Raw genomic sequence first — 16,378 nt, forward strand, 5'->3', positions numbered from 1 at the left:
GAAAAGCACTAAGAATTAAATTAACCCGTAACTCGTTAACCATATTCAAAGCATTGTTTACGTGGCACAACTCCTAACCATAAGCGGCCAGTCGCCCTGCAATGACATCGTCGGACATCCGGGGTCTCACTCGCAACTGGCTATGTTGGCCCTCTGCACAACGCAGATACTTATCTATCCATCTATCTATCTATTTCCTGCAGTTGTTCGATGCCCCTCAGCATCCGATACCGATGCACTTCTCTTTCAAACCTCGGTCAACGCATTTGTTAGCGTCCAGTGTCATTAGTCACGCGACTCCTCTGGGTCACTTGTTCGTCACTTGCTAGTTAAGTGAGTGATTTGTTAGTCAAGTTTACCTCAAACATGCTATTTTCCTAAACCTAATTTAGAGTTTTTTTATGCCTAATCCTAACTTCATTTGAAGACGAAGGTTTATTTTGAATAAGACACTATGCACGTAACGAGAAGAAAAACTGAGACGCCATCCCTGGCCGTGTCCAAAAAATGACACTCATCAGCTTGTATCAATGGTAACCGCCATATGAGCACAGTGCAGATCAACTCCGATTTGATAGCCAGCCAGACGAACCCTCACGTGCACTAACATGGGCGTGGGCGGACCGGCTATGTCAACAAAGAACAGAGGCGGTCAGATTACAACACACAGAGAGAGCGAGAGCCATTGCTATCTATATCTGTGCTTTACATTTGCTAATATAGTAATGCTCTGAATTTGGGATACGGCCATTTTTGAACATTTGCCATTGGAAAATAACAAATACGGTCAATTAACGTAATCGTGGGAGTTTTTGCAAAATTGTCCAATACCGATATTATTTTCTGACAAAAGTTGTTGAAAAGAAGCACATTTACCACTGCGCAATGAAGGCAGTGACATCCACAAACTATTCGATTGGGGGTTACATTTATGAATTTCTTTTGTTTGGTTTAGTTCACAGACCACATTCTAACACTTATGTCCCCGATGTCCAATCCAATAACCTCGTCGTCCTATATCTGAACTACGAAAAAGTAATAAGGAAACACGGAGAAATCTTTTCATCTGCCACTCTGAATGTAAAACTGAAGAACAAACGGTGCGTCAAACAGTCAAAGATCTCCTTGTGTCGTCCGTCGCTTTTCCCTATGTGTGTCATGTCCATGTGTCATGTCCATGTGTCACGTCCATGTGTCTCGTCTCCCACAGCACGGTCCACTCATCAGCAGTAATTTGATTTTGTCACCGCTGATGACAATGATGGCGATAATCCCCACTATGCATTCACAATGGAATATTTCCCAGTAGCCTCTATTGATCGGTACTGTTATTTGCCATGAGGATCAGTGTGATAATTAAAAACCAAACACATTTAGCATCTGACTTCCAAGCTTTTATTACCTCTGACGGCTCAGCGGGAAGAAGGAAAGGTCACGTTGAGGAACGCCGCGCAGGACGGCCGATGGGTTTGACAGGTCCCAATTTGTTTTTGGATATGATGGATTGTAAATTTATTGTATGAATACAGATTAGTTGGGGATGATGTCTTTACCTCAGACAATCCTCTGAAATACAAAAAAAAAAACATCAGCGTGTTTGAGGTTATTTGGATTTTTTGCAACATTGCAAAGAAAGACGACGATATAAAGAACGAAATTGGTGATAGCAACGCATCATAGTGTATCTTAGAGATAAAGTCAAAACTACTTAAATCCATATCAACTCAGAGATAAGGTCTAAACTACTTAAAGTCCATATCAACTCAGAGATAAAGTCCCAGAGTTCTCTTGAGTTAAAGTTATAGGAGCAAATTGTGGAGCTCTTTTGTTTGACTACCAATAGAAAAATCATTGTTCCAATTACAAACAATGTAGATATTAACTATGTGTCCATGTGTTATGGCATGCTAATGTTCACCAATCTCACACACATCTAGAGTACATCCAAAACAGTTTGCTGGTCCTGGTTCAGCGTCTCGCAGTGAACGAGATCATACTGCAGTACGAAGACACAAATGCAGCACACACAATCAATAAATCACATCTGTCAGTCAACACGTCTAATAAGATCATAGCGTCCAACATACCAGGCTCCAAAAAGTGATAACACAGTCCATATGGCGGGCAGATCAGAACCATTTTTCTTTTCCACGCGACTTGTCTGCATGCGTTGAAAAAAACATAGATCTTTAACAAGCCATGTAATCTTTAGTCTTCAGACTTACAATATATAATGTAAAATTATGCCAATTCTGTGCTCATGAATGTCAGCTGCTTCTTACAGAAACGGGAGTCGTCAAGTCATCTTATTTTAAGATTTCTTTTTTTTTCTCTTCTATTCGCTTTTTCTAAGTTGAGGCCTGCATAGGTTGGTGGGGAGAGGGAGGGGGGAGCTCAGCTAAATGAATGGGCTAAAACAAATGGCTTCCCTCGCTGCTATTTGGCAGCTGGGGCCCTCAATGGCTCCCTGAAGACGCAACACTTAAGAAGCACAATAAGGTGGCGGGGGCTCTCTGCAGTCCAATAGCACTGGACATGATAGAAAAGTCTGTAATCTGAAATCACAGCTGTCTAGGCCTCGTTACTGGGGACACAACAAGGGTCCAATGGCTCCCAGAGGTAAAGGCATGATGCCGCAGATATCGGTAAGTTTCATGACAATACTTTATCACTTCTGTCTTCTGGGGAGGGGGGGGGGGGGGACTGGGGCAGCATCCCATCTTCAATCAATAAAACCCCGGACGCTGAAGTAGGAGTTAAACAATAATAATTCAGCTGTCTTATGATAGACATTTACAAACAATGCTTTGCCATACGTCTACATGTTTGCATGGCGGTGTCGAATTGCTAAGACAGGCTTGAGAAAGCAGTTGGGTGTTCGGTTCCCCGAGTTCATACTGATTTAATAGAGCCTGTTTTGCAAAGTAAATCATAAATATACTGTAATTGGATCCAGCCATCTTTGTGATAACTTAGGACATCTGTACAATTGAAAAACATGCCACATCTGGTAAGAAATAATATCTCAATAGATTATCTGATGTCCAGGTCGATTCTGTGTCTGAATCGAGTTTGCATTGGTAACATTGAAAAGAGCAGGAAGATACGTGAGGAAATATGCTGTGTTTCCTTGCTCAGAGTTAAGATATAAATCAATCCTCTATCTGTCTGATGAATTTGAAGCAACAGGCTGTAGCTTAGCATAGTTTGACACTGAAAACTGAATGATTCAAGCTTTATATTGTGTTTGATTGATCCGTAAAGAAGCGTACATTTTAGTTATTGGCCTTGCTTATTGTCTGGCAGTTGCTTTTAGTGAATATGAAAATGTATAATGTGCTGATAGTTGGACTTTATACGTCTGAACAGAGTCAGACTGCTGCCAGTGTCTGTAGTAAGCTACGCTAATTGGCTGCTGGCTGTAGCTTTATATTTAAAAGACGGTTATGACAGTGGTATCGATCTTCTTATCCAACTCTCCTCCAGAAAGCGTGAGAATATTTTCCCAAATGTCAAATTATTGCTTTTACAAGCTCCATTTTTATGTTGCATGGATATATATATATATATATATTTTTTTTTAAAGAAAACAGGACCACTTCACCACTGAGCAGCCCAAGATCATTCAGTGTGCTGCAGTCGAACACAACTCACGAAAGCATTTTATCTGTCTAATAAATTAACAGCGTGGCCATAGGCCTTCGCCAGGAGCAAACACAAGCACTCCCCCGGGGGAGGCAATTCACAGGGAGAAAGGAGGGGGGGACAGTGCATCAGGCCACCGCTTGGACGGATCAAATCGACCTTAAAGACTATCCAGTGTGAGGGGCAGCAGAAATTGATGGCCGTGTATCAATGAGGTGGAGACAATGAGGGCGAAAGGTAAATGTCCCAGGGTAGATGTTTGTGCATGTGCATGGCTGAAGTTTGCATTGGGCCTCTCGCCGTGTGTGCGTAAATCATGAATATCCTCGCAGGGCTTTCGCTCTCGATTTTCGCCCATTTTTATTAAGCGGTAACAATTTACACATTTCAGTGGAAGTGGATATATGGCGTGCTGTTGGAATGGATCCTTTCGTACGTGACCGAATCAGATGATGGATGTGGCATTACTAATCAAATTCATTGGGGGGGTAGCCTCTTGGGAATTTGGAGCGGGGTGAAGTCAAGCCTTGCATGTTTATGGGATGCAACACAATGGCAATTAACAATCTGAAATTATAAATGCTTTCCATGAACTCAAGTAATAATTGATACAAGGGCGCATAATTCAAAGCACTGTATACTTTGTATTTAGCCCGGACAAAAATCAAAATCAAAAGAGACACATCAACATGAATGATTGACGATGAAATCACTAGACCATAATATGGATTTCCATTGAGACACATCCATCTCTCTCTCTCTCATCACTTCATTTTAATACCTTTTATGTTTTAGCTAGTGTCTGGCTGACCTAACATGGCACACGTTGACATTTCATTGGTCCGTGTTTTCTTGGCTGTACGCCATATCATATTTCATAAATAACCTCGACATGTTCCAGCATCTGAACTTCTGATCTCAAAATGTAAAATATGTAAATGCAAAAGCTGGGAAATTGCAGTGATAAGAATATCACCTGCCCCATCTTTTTTTTTTTTGGTTGGGTGGTAATCTCAACTCGATTGTTCGACAAACTGGTCAGAATAAGGAGGTCTCCCATTTGAATAAGCAAAGCCCTGCTGTAATTGGGGTGCACATATTTTTCAACAAAAACACGGAGAAGATGAATCACGACAAACCATATTCGTCCAGACAGATGAAGGCAGAAATCGACCTGATTCCCAGATGTGTGCCACCCCCACCCCACCCCCAACACACACACACACACACACACACACACACACACACACCAACCCATCCCCCACTCCCAGTTATTCACGTAACCTCCGAGACTATAAGGAAATGAAAAAGGATTAGTGGGACTCTGAATCAACGAAATGACTTTAAATGACTTCTTCGGGTAGCCAGAGGCCAGGCGAGCAGCATGTTTAAGTTGACATTTCAATTGTACAAGTAATTTGCATTCTATTTGACTCCAAATGACACCTCCATAATAAGGATTCCAATAGCAGTTTTTGATTTCCTCAGTTCAAAGATGAGCCGATGAAACGTGGCTTAATCAAGGTATGTACGGAATCCTGTCAATCTCTGACCCAAAGAAGAAGAAAAAAAAAAAAAACCTTGAACAATCTGAGGTCTTAACTTCAATCAAATTCTTAACGTGTCCACTCAAGACACAAAGCAAATCCTCAACCGTTGCACCGCACCGTATTAAATAAAGATCACTAACGGAACACATGTATCTGTAATATGGCAATCTGGTGAAAATTAGAAAATGGGAAGAAAAAAAGAAAAGAGGAAATGATTGCTTTGAGGTTATAACATGAAGCTACAGACAGTGAGGTATAAAACTGGTGTGACCCTGTTGCTAAGCTACTTGGTAATGTCACTGAAACATCTCTCTAATTGTTTCGAGTTCACACACGTCCTCTCATATTTTGTCACCGGGAAGATGAAGTCTTTTATGGTTATATTGTTTTTTACAGACACCGTTTTATCTAAGTAAGAATGATGTCAAAACGCTTAAATACGACATTCTGCGATGGCAATAAACTACATTTTCACGGTGGATATTTGGGTTTTATTTAAACTTCCAGCACAACAAATATACGCTACAAATCTCCAAGCATGTAGAACCCAGTCATACAATCTAATACCGACTCATAACAGCATTCTGGTATTTTCAGAATAGGTGGGAAACACTTGTCAAAGGCTTTCTCACTATTTAATTTGTTTCTATAACAAATCCGCTTGTTTAAATATTCGTCATACATCCGTCCATATCAGTGGTCTGATCTGTCTGAACACAAGATAAATTACCTAATTTCATGCGCGGATTCGTCTTTTTGTTCAAGAAAAGAGTTTTTAAGATGCTTTGTTATTACCAAGCAGTCCTAACGCTGTTTGTTATCACACAAAAAGTAAGTAGTAAAGAGAAAAATATTTAATATGTGAGAGAACATTATTTCTTAGACTATTAAACTGAGCCAATTTCTTGAAGTTAGAAGAACAGACTGCTGGGTGTTGTGTTTGAGGTCAGCGTGGAAATCCTCCAGTAGAACAAACTAATGCTAATCTCATGTACTTTATTATTACTGTTTGCATATGGTTTTTTGGTGCTTTTTATTATTAATCCCTGATGTTTCTCTCTGAAAACAACATTGTACTCTGGACCTGTATGAAACAGATTATATATAATATTTATAATTCATAATATAAGTATCGCTCCTCTTGACATCCCTAAGATTTGTGAAAGTTGATAACTGAGAGTTTGTATGCATCTAATCTCCACATATTACAAGGAACATTTCGTACACACCCGGTTCAAAAACCTGAGAACTTGAGGATCATTATGATCTGTGCACGTCAGGTTTTTACACCACGCCAGGAACCAAAACATAATTAAAACAAGTTAGCTTGTCAAAACAAAGACGCGCCATATTTGCTATCCAAGAAGAAGAAGAAAATACATGTGCGTTTCAATGCTGCGTCTTCGCACTGGAGTACGGTCGTACTTGTATCTGTACTCACGCCCCGCATCGTTTGATCTTCTGGTGAGAAGAGATACCAAGACGACTTCTCACATGTGTGAAGCAACAGCAAAGAGACCTGCATCCATCCCATCATGATCGGTCTGATATCATCCTGTTCCATTAAACACAAGTTCCTCTTACTTTACCGCAAGCCTCCAGTCTACATTTAGACATTGTGGTTATGCACCTTAGATATGCAGCGGTATAGCAGGAGTATACTTACCCTCAAGCACTCTCTCACTCTCTCTTTTTTCTCCCCTCCTTTATCGAACTAGGTACTCAGTTGTCACCTTTCTATCTATTTTCTCAAGGTCAGGACATGATGGGTGGATGGCCAGACGCGACACAGAGGTAATGAGTTTGGAATGGCATTTAGAGCAGCGAGAGGCTCGGGACTCACTCCTGACTCATCACGCTATGGATTCAGAAAGAATGGAGAGTGTTAATGAAAATATATATATGGCTCAATCCACGGCTCGGACCGACAGAAAGAAGAAGAAATAAACTGCTATGGGAGGCAAAAAATCATTTTGATCTCATACTAATTATCATCTCAGCATCCGGGGTGATGTATTTAAGTTTTTGTTGCTGGCTTATTTGTATGAGTAGGAATATGAGCTAAATTTTAAGTCAAAGGAGCAGCCACGTTTAGGGGAGCTGTTCTTCGTGTGTTTCACCGTGGGTAACGTGCTGTAGGGGAACCCTTCTGTTGGTTCGGCCGACATCAGACTGTCAGCAAAGCCAAATACAGCAAAGTTAGTGAGTGTGACGCAATAAGAGGGCCACAAAATATATTGATCTGCATTAAATTAAAAAAAATGCATTTCCAGTTTTGAGAAATATGTTCAGGGAGCACATCGACTGTCAAAAACATAAAAACATCTTTCATGGGTTTTTTTAGCAGTGTAAATGTGTTAAAACTCAGTATTGAACAATACATGGTTTAGAAACCTAAATATTGTTTTTCATTTGAGGTGTTATTCATCTAAACACATTCAGACAGAAACATGTACATTAAAATGTGAAGTGAAAAGTTATTGTACAATGTACTGTATATATATATATATATATATATATATATATATATATATATATATATATATATATACAGTACATTGTACAAAATTGTTTTATTTGTTTTACCTGTATTTTAACTATTCTTATTTATTTATTTTTAGCTTTTAGGATGTTTTAATTATGTGAAGTGTCTTTGAGTATTATGAAAAGCGCTATATAAATTAAATGCATTATTATTATTATTATTATTATATATATATATATATAAATATATATATATAATATATATTGTATATATATGCTTTCTGAGACATAATCTTTGATCTATAATCTCTGCTGAGTTCAAATATGATGGATTTTGTCACTTTGTCAACACTCTGCTGGTTAATGAAGACATTTTGATGATAACAGCCTGAAGTTGTCATTTCAACTGTGCCACACAGAACATTACGTTATGGTTGGTATCTTATTCGATAAGATCTCACTCCGTAGAACCAGAGGGTCGGCGGTTCCAATCCCAGCATGGCCCAAGTATGAAGCGTGTACTGGGAACTGGAGTGGTGCCAGTGGTCCTCGCCAACGTTCCCTTGAGCAAAGCTCTTCCAGGGCGGCTATATGGTAGCTACTTACATAACTTCACCATGTGCTGTGCGATGTACAACATGCAACAATAATTTTTGTATTGTCCCCATTACGAATTTGTCCATGACTCAAATGCTGCACACGTGATATTACACATGATAGGGGTTCCCATCATATAGCTGCCTTTATATAATATAAAGAAACAAACACATACACATCACAACCACACATTACACATATTACGCAATCAGTGATAAGGACATCTCGTCATATCATGAATTTATTCCACAGCCTCAAGCAGCATTATGTAAAATTTCTATTTAGTTTGGCACCAATAAAAAAAACAAATTGAAACGGTCAAGTTTACACTGAGGTTCTCAATTATAGTCTCCAGGGGCTAAGAGGTCATAGCTTGGCATACAGCATTCAGGGAGGAGAAACCGGGGTTCAGCCTGCAAAAAGCAACACATCAACGAAACCATTTTTGCATTCCACGCCAGTGTTTGCTCTTGTAAATGTCCCCTTACACCCCAGGGCATACGTCTCCTCACACGGTCCCGGAGCCGGCGGAGAGAGACAATCATGTGTAGGCCGCACCGCGAATGAGCGATTCGTTTCAATCGTTCCTGTCGGCAGCGCGGGAGAGGCCGATAGCGACGACGCGTTTTGCCGAGCCTCGCACCGCTCTCTCTTCAACCTCTACGCCGCTCTAGCCACGAGAGGGGAGAAAATGCTTTGTTTACCCAGAAACCAACGGGCCTTCGCTGATTGCCATCCCAACGGTAATGGCCAAGGATGAGGCGGATCAATAGCCATCTGCACCCATTCCTAAAGCAATAACATTCACTGGGAAAACCCATTTACTTTTACTTACCTTTGCTTTATTTTGTTTTACCAAAAAGGACCGCCGCGTCCTGATGAAGATGGGATTTGACTGGACGGTGCAGTTGTGGTTATGGATCTTTTACTACTGTATTGCTTTTTTTCCTTCTCCTTCTTCTTTAATTGTCGGTAACAATGATCCCATCATCTCTACTTGGTGATGTTTACTCATTTGACCTTGAAGCATGGACACTGAGAGAGAGAGAGAGAAGGGGCTTCGTTTTGGTGTTTTGGTGCCGAGCAACGCTTGCTGCCGCAGTGAAGATTATACCAGTTTATGGCCTCAGGAACGAATAAAAAACTCAGTTATTATTACAAAAGATGATATATCTTAAAATACACAATTTATTCCAAAACAACAAACAAATAAGGGGTCAAAAAGACGAGTTAAATGCTACATTATGACGTACGTGTGCGTGCGTGCGTGCGTGCGTGTGTGTGTGTAGTGCGTTGTGTGTGTGTGTGTGTGTGCGTGTGTGTGTGTGTGTCAGCACATGGATGTGCGTGCTCTCACTTGGTGAAAAAACAGGAAGTTTAATAAGAGTTTGTGTGTTCTGCTGAACTTGCCTTGGAGCCAGTTCACAAATCCCGCTGCAGTCAGAACTGCCAGCTCTCCCAGGTGAACCACTCTCAGATCAAATTATCTCCAGCTCTCTCTCGGAGAGTGGGGGGGGGAGAAGGAGAAAAAAAAAGAAGAAAAAAAAAAAGTTGCTTTATTTATTGAAAAACACTTCACCGTATCATTCAATATTCACTTCGATATTGCACTTCAGCCGCTACCTTACACACTCCTTTTGGTCTCGCCAGTGTTTTGTCCTGTTTCTGTATCTTTTCCATTCTGCGGCTGTTGTTTGATTCGATCTCCCAAACTAAACACCCGTTCTGGCTGCCCTCTGGCTAACCTTGCATCTAACTCCAAAGACTTCCCCGAATCCTTAGCAAAGCTTCTGGGAATGATATTTCTTTACTTTGGAACACCGCTGAAACTGCTGTGTATTCTTCTTTTTTTTTCTTTTTTTTTATGATGACGCTGTCACGCTAAATGTGCACGACTGTGGACAATTTGTCAGACTCGTGCCCCCCCCCCCCCCCCCCCCCCCAGCTGTGTCAGTATGAGGACAGTTTGGCCTCGATGGTGCATCTTTGATATACAGCGTTGCTGTAAATAATGCATGAATAATATTCTGTTCACTGTTTTTTAGGTCAAAACTTGTTTTTGTGCTCACCGTCTGGACATTTACTTAAGAAAAACATTTCGTTCACGTTTGATAAACACAACAACAACAAAACCTTACAGTGGAACAAAATCTAATTTCATACCTTTAAACCCTGGTGGACGTTTGACTCTTTTCTTTTAGCTCAGAAATTGACATTGTTTGGTATTTCAAACTTTGAAATATTATAATATTGCATCATAATGTAACTGGCCATGCATGCAAACACAGGAACCAACTGTTGATTTCCTGATCAATTTAAAAATAGTGTCCTATGCAAGTACCAGTCCATTCGGCTAGTTGCTTGGAGAAGCTTGCCAAGGAGAGTAGAATAGACAGGGTTGATATATATATATATATACATATATATATATATGTATATATATATTGTTTTTTTTCTTCTTTTAAAATATTTATACATTGAAAGAATATACTGCGATAAACCAAATGAAAAAGAACTGGATAACCAATATGACAACATTTGGCTTCCTCTTGCTGCCAGTAGTCCACACAGAGATGAGCATTTTGACGGGGCAGTCACAGCTGTACGTGAATTCAGCACCTCACCGGGCTTTGCCCTAAAAGGTTTGGAACACTTGCAATTAATCATCCGGTTTATGCCCCGCAACGAGTATTGTTTCCAAAATGTATCATGATGCCAGACCTTTGAAGGCATCCGTGTCTCCCATCATGCCATCCCACAGTAGGAGACATGAGATGTCAGCTGTAAATTAGGTGGCACACACACAGTGACCCCGCACTGTTCCAGCTCTGGTTAATCCGAGGCGAGGCACACAGAGGACACAGACGGACACATTGATCCCTGTGACTTAGGTGCTCAAACACCCTATTTATGTAATTCAGACCATATCCCAATTTGTGGATGCCGCGAGTATGTACATTTGGGTGGTTGGCTCTACGGCAAATCAGTGTGGAAACGCTCGAGGTGATCATGGCGGGCTCCACACAGGAAATGGAACTCCTCCTTCTAGCAGCACTAATGTCTGTATAAGGAACGGGAGCTATGCAAAACATATTGGTCGTATGAGAACCATGATCTTTCAGCTTGGATTGGCCACGGATCTCGCAGTGTTCAGGTTTGTTGACTGAGCTAACGGAATCCTGCACAGCAGCATAAATGTGGACCCGTCCGACCAACGGGTCCATCGTGCCAATTGGTTGTGTTGCCTTGTCGTCACATTTTTGCCGTTTATTCTTTCAAGTTTGTCTCACATAATAAAAAATGTGTAACCACTTAAGATCGTCTCTATTCAATTAATTTACAAAAGGGGTTTCAAGGTGCTGACCATGAACAACATCCCTCAGTTTGAGCCCAACCCGGGATTTTTATCGTATGTAACTATCACCACTCTAAAAAATGGTATAATAACGGGGCTCTTTTGGTTGTTTTCTAAAACTTCATGTTCAGTCAAACTGCTTTCCTCACATCCCCTGCGTGACCTTTATTCAAGTCACTCTCTTTTCACAGCCATTGCGGTTGATCATCTCTTTGTTGTCGCTTGTAGTTTCTTGTCAATTTGATTTCTGGATTACATTGATGTTAACTACCTGTTAAAGTCTTGACTCCCAACAATGTACTCAAATAAGCCTGTATATCTATTTTTGGACAATATGGATGTTTTGCTGCCTTCGGTAACCGGCTTACATACATTTTAAAAACACATTAGTCCCTTCAGAGCTCTGGTGCAACATAACTGTGGTTTAACAGAACATAATCACAGTGTTAGTACTGCAGTCCTTTATTATCCACGAATGGAATCTAGGTTAGGCGGTTTGCTCCTTTCTAAAAGTGTGTGGTGATAAAATGAACAGGAACCTGTGTGTGGGTTTCTCTAAATATGTTTGCATATATGTCCATGTGCCATAAACTTAGCCCACAGTCCATACTGCCTTTATCAGCATAGGGGTGCAGAAACAGCTGCAGCCTTTTACCAGGAACCCCGGGACAGCTGCTCGTCCACAAAACACACACTGACATTTTAACACACACACACACACGCACACACACACGCACACACGCCCTCTCCTCAGCCTCTCTCCAATCCTCTTGTATCTATCCCAGGTGGAATTGGGTTGAACAATGGCATGATGGGAAGGGTGTTGTTTGGTGGGCTTGGTGGATAGTGGAATCCTCCCCAAGGTGACCTCTGAGGGGTGGTGGGGGGAGAGTTGAGGGCTTTGACGGTGTAATGGACTGGTGTAACTCTGGCCAGAGATGCTCAGCAGAGTAATGATACCATCTCGATGCTTGGAGGTAAAAAAAAAAAATTTTTTTAAACGGCACGACTACAATTTATTTGTGGTGTTTTCTTTTCATTGCTGAAATTGAAAGTTGACATGGTCATTTTGCTGTATGTGTTTACAGCAATTTCCCAAGCCAAAGGCCATCAGAAGTTAATGGAATTAAATAAAACATTCGTGAGAATCCATGATAAATAAAAAAAATAAAATAAAAAACACACTTCCATCTTCCTTTCACAAACTCATTTAAGATGCACTTTTGCACGTGGGTGGATGGATTTGTTTCTATCCAACAGCTGTGCTACAAAGACGAAAGGGGGAACAGATGTGTCCTGATTGCACGGCTTTCTCATGAAACAGGATTTATAATAATGCAATCCGTTCATATTCAAAGACAATAATGTAGTATAGACAATTACTGTACGCATACTAACACCATGAAACCAATTAAAGAAGAGCTCCCTTGGAAATGTTCCCCACTTTTTAAATTATTACAACAAAAACAATGAGGACATTCTGAACATCAGTTGAATGCGGCGATTGCGCGTTCAGGATAAAATAAACGGTTAAGCGCGGGATTAATGTGTTTTCCTTTTTTAATAAAAGACTAAAAAGAGACATCATGTGAATACGTGTTTGTACATGTGTGTATTCACTTCAATAATTGGTCCAAACGCAAAGTGAGACAGGGTACATTTACAGCAAGGGGGTGTAATTAGCAGATGCCGAAGCAATACGGCTCGTAAAGCTGCCCATCGCCGACGATGCTGTATGTCAACGAGGCCACGCAGACTCACATGAGATCCAGATCAGGCTTTAATTACCTTGAAATGAAGCAACTTTGAAAAAAGAAATGAAAAAAAGTATCTTGAACTTTCATATATATTGATCTTAATTATTTCAGCCCCAGAGGGTTCAACACACACACACAAACACACACACACACACACACACACACACACACACACACAAAGTGAAAACAGAAGAGTAGTTCTGCCTCCCCTCCCCTCCTTCGTCTTCTGACAGAGATTTTTTTTGCTCTCTCGGTGTGGAGGTGTTCAGAAAAAAAAAAAGAAAAAAAAAAGAAAAGGAAGGAAAAATAGCCCGGGGCATCTAGCAGAGGATTTGACCTGTTCCCTTGCAGTCTGAGGCAGAAAAAGCACTTTTTCCCACACTAGCCATATTCAAGTTTGAAGATTGGAAAGTGAAGCGTAGCCCCTATAGGTGAAAGCCTTCATCTCTCTCTCTCTCTCTCTCTCTCTCTCTCTCTTTCGATGTGTAGGTGCGTGCAGCGTGGAACAATCCGGACATTGTGCTGACCCCGCCTCCCGTCTGCTCTCAGCTTACACACCCAAAATAAGATAAATAATAATAAAGATTTCCACGTTTATCAAGGGTCCCGGGGTCCGCCGCGTCACGTTCATTTACTTTCGGTCTTATGGCATCACAGCTAGTCACGCGATGGTGCGTTAAGCCCCTTGATGATGTATTAAGTTGGATATACAATACGCCGAAATAGATGAAAGTTCTCACATATGAAAAAACTTTCACTCTGCCTCTCTGTTTGGTCCATTCAGCTCCGATTTAATGAGGAGCTTCCAGTTCTCCGAGGTGGAAAAATAAAGTATGGTTTACAATTATTATAAACAATGGCAATAATAGGCCTTTGTGAAAACGAGGACCCTTCAATTTCATCAAGAAATGTTTTTTGAACATGTAAATTCATCCAAAACAGTTCTGGGTTAGGGTTGTAATCAATCAATTTATAGTGCAATTTAAATTACAAACAATATACGTATTCTATTGGGGCCGAATGTGATTTAATATGCCGCAAAAATACAATAAACGTACTCCTACAAAGGGAGAGTTTTCATGTCAATCACACGGATATTTGACAATAACTCGTGTTTCCCACGATGGCTCTGGTACCAAGGGATAACTCTCCAATTCTACCGCACAGCACTGCACAATAACAATATTTCATATCTCTGAGAGAGGGCCACATGGTATCGCTGACGGCGTTTCTTTCCTGCACTGTGTTTTCGTGCCCGATGATGGTTATGATAATTTGATCTGAGAAGACACAGAGATTTGAACTAGCGGAAAAGGGGGACGCAAATCCCTCAGTAAATCCCTACACTATATAGCCCCCAGCCTGCCGGGAGAGTTTAATATCTACTGGAATGATTAAACTGAAAAGGTGAAACCACCATTGTAGTAATAAGAAGTACGGCTGTGCAACAGGGGTTGGAGAGTGGGCTAATGGGTTGCATTGCAACTCTGACCTCCAATGTACACAGACGGTCCAGAATACTAATTTCACTAATATATGTGCATCTTTTCCTTTTTTTTGTTCTCCTCTTAATGAATCAAATCGGAATATTATTGACAAATGGAACAAGTCGGTATTTTATTAATTTATTTTCTTGGTCATGAGTCATGAGCTACGATAAAGTTCTCCTTTGCAATAGACAACGGACTGCAGCAATAAATATAGAATATCATATACTTATACATAATTGATCTACCTATTTATCCGGTTATATATTATATATTGAGCATTACTTTCCTTTGGTGGATATTTGATTTCTATATGATATCCTGATAATTCTCAAAAACTAATTCCAATTATTTTTAAATACAAAAAAATGTAAATACATTTTGCGTCTATTTTATTGTACAGAGAATGTCTATTGACATATTTATGTGGTTTGTTAATTGTTGCTTAACCTGTGCCATAAATTTGAAGGCCGCATTTTCTTCCTCAAAGTATTTACTATATTAAACATTATTCTGTGTGTTGCTGCAGAAAAAAAAGTCCCTTAAATGCCAAAAAAGGCTTGCAAATGTTTACCAAGTCAAAAAAAGACCGGAAGAAAAACTCAAAGCAACATAACATTAATAATATTACTTTACGCTTACATTTAAGGGAATTCTCTTACGGATTTGCAGAGAGATTATCCATCCCTTTGGATTCTTCCATTCCTTCTGCTGTCCATTGCAATGCCATTCCTTCAAACCTTCAGTGCACCGCGGTGGGAAGGACACAGCGTTTAAAGAGCGTGAGAGTGTTATTAACCACTATAAAAACCCACCGATATTGTACAATAACAGGGCATTCGTAATCGTATGCCGTCTGCTCTCGAGCCATAAAAGAGTCGCGTCGCTCTCATTCCGCGCAACGTATAGGATGTCCCGTGTCTTGATTTCCAAAAAGGAGCGGACATGGTGTCGCCAGCCACTTCTTCTGCTTTTTTTTTTGTTGTTGTGCCTGCCAGTGAGGAGCTTTATTGGGAGGGTATAACACTCTATCCTTGGAGCCCATCATCATCATCATCGTCACCCTCAAACCAACTGGCAGTGACAAGGGCGTGATCCCTAACTGGCTTCCCAAAAAAACCGTCAGAAACCACAACCAAGCCAGTGTCCCGCTGGTGAATCCACAGCATCCCACTGGCCCTCTGCGAAGGCAGGTGAGTGTTTTTTAATGCGGAGCCGCTACACCACAATGTTGCTAACACGCATGCACGTGTCGGTTGTGGGCTTATTAATGAATGGCTGGCCCCAGTTTATGTGGTTGTTTGTGAGAACTGGTGGCGGCTGAAAGCTGCAAATGCCTGTCAAATCAGGTGGTCATTTAGTTCATAAATTATATCGTTTATATGTTTATTTTTTTTACTCTATTGACTTGTTATTTGTAACTTACTGTGACATTTTTAAAAAAAAGGTCACAGGGACATAATCTCCGCCTGGATGCGTTTCTAATTTTGATGGCCAACAGAA

The sequence above is a fragment of the Cyclopterus lumpus genome, chromosome 10, assembly GCF_009769545.1.
Source record: "Cyclopterus lumpus isolate fCycLum1 chromosome 10, fCycLum1.pri, whole genome shotgun sequence".
NCBI classification, from domain to species: domain Eukaryota; kingdom Metazoa; phylum Chordata; class Actinopteri; order Perciformes; family Cyclopteridae; genus Cyclopterus; species Cyclopterus lumpus.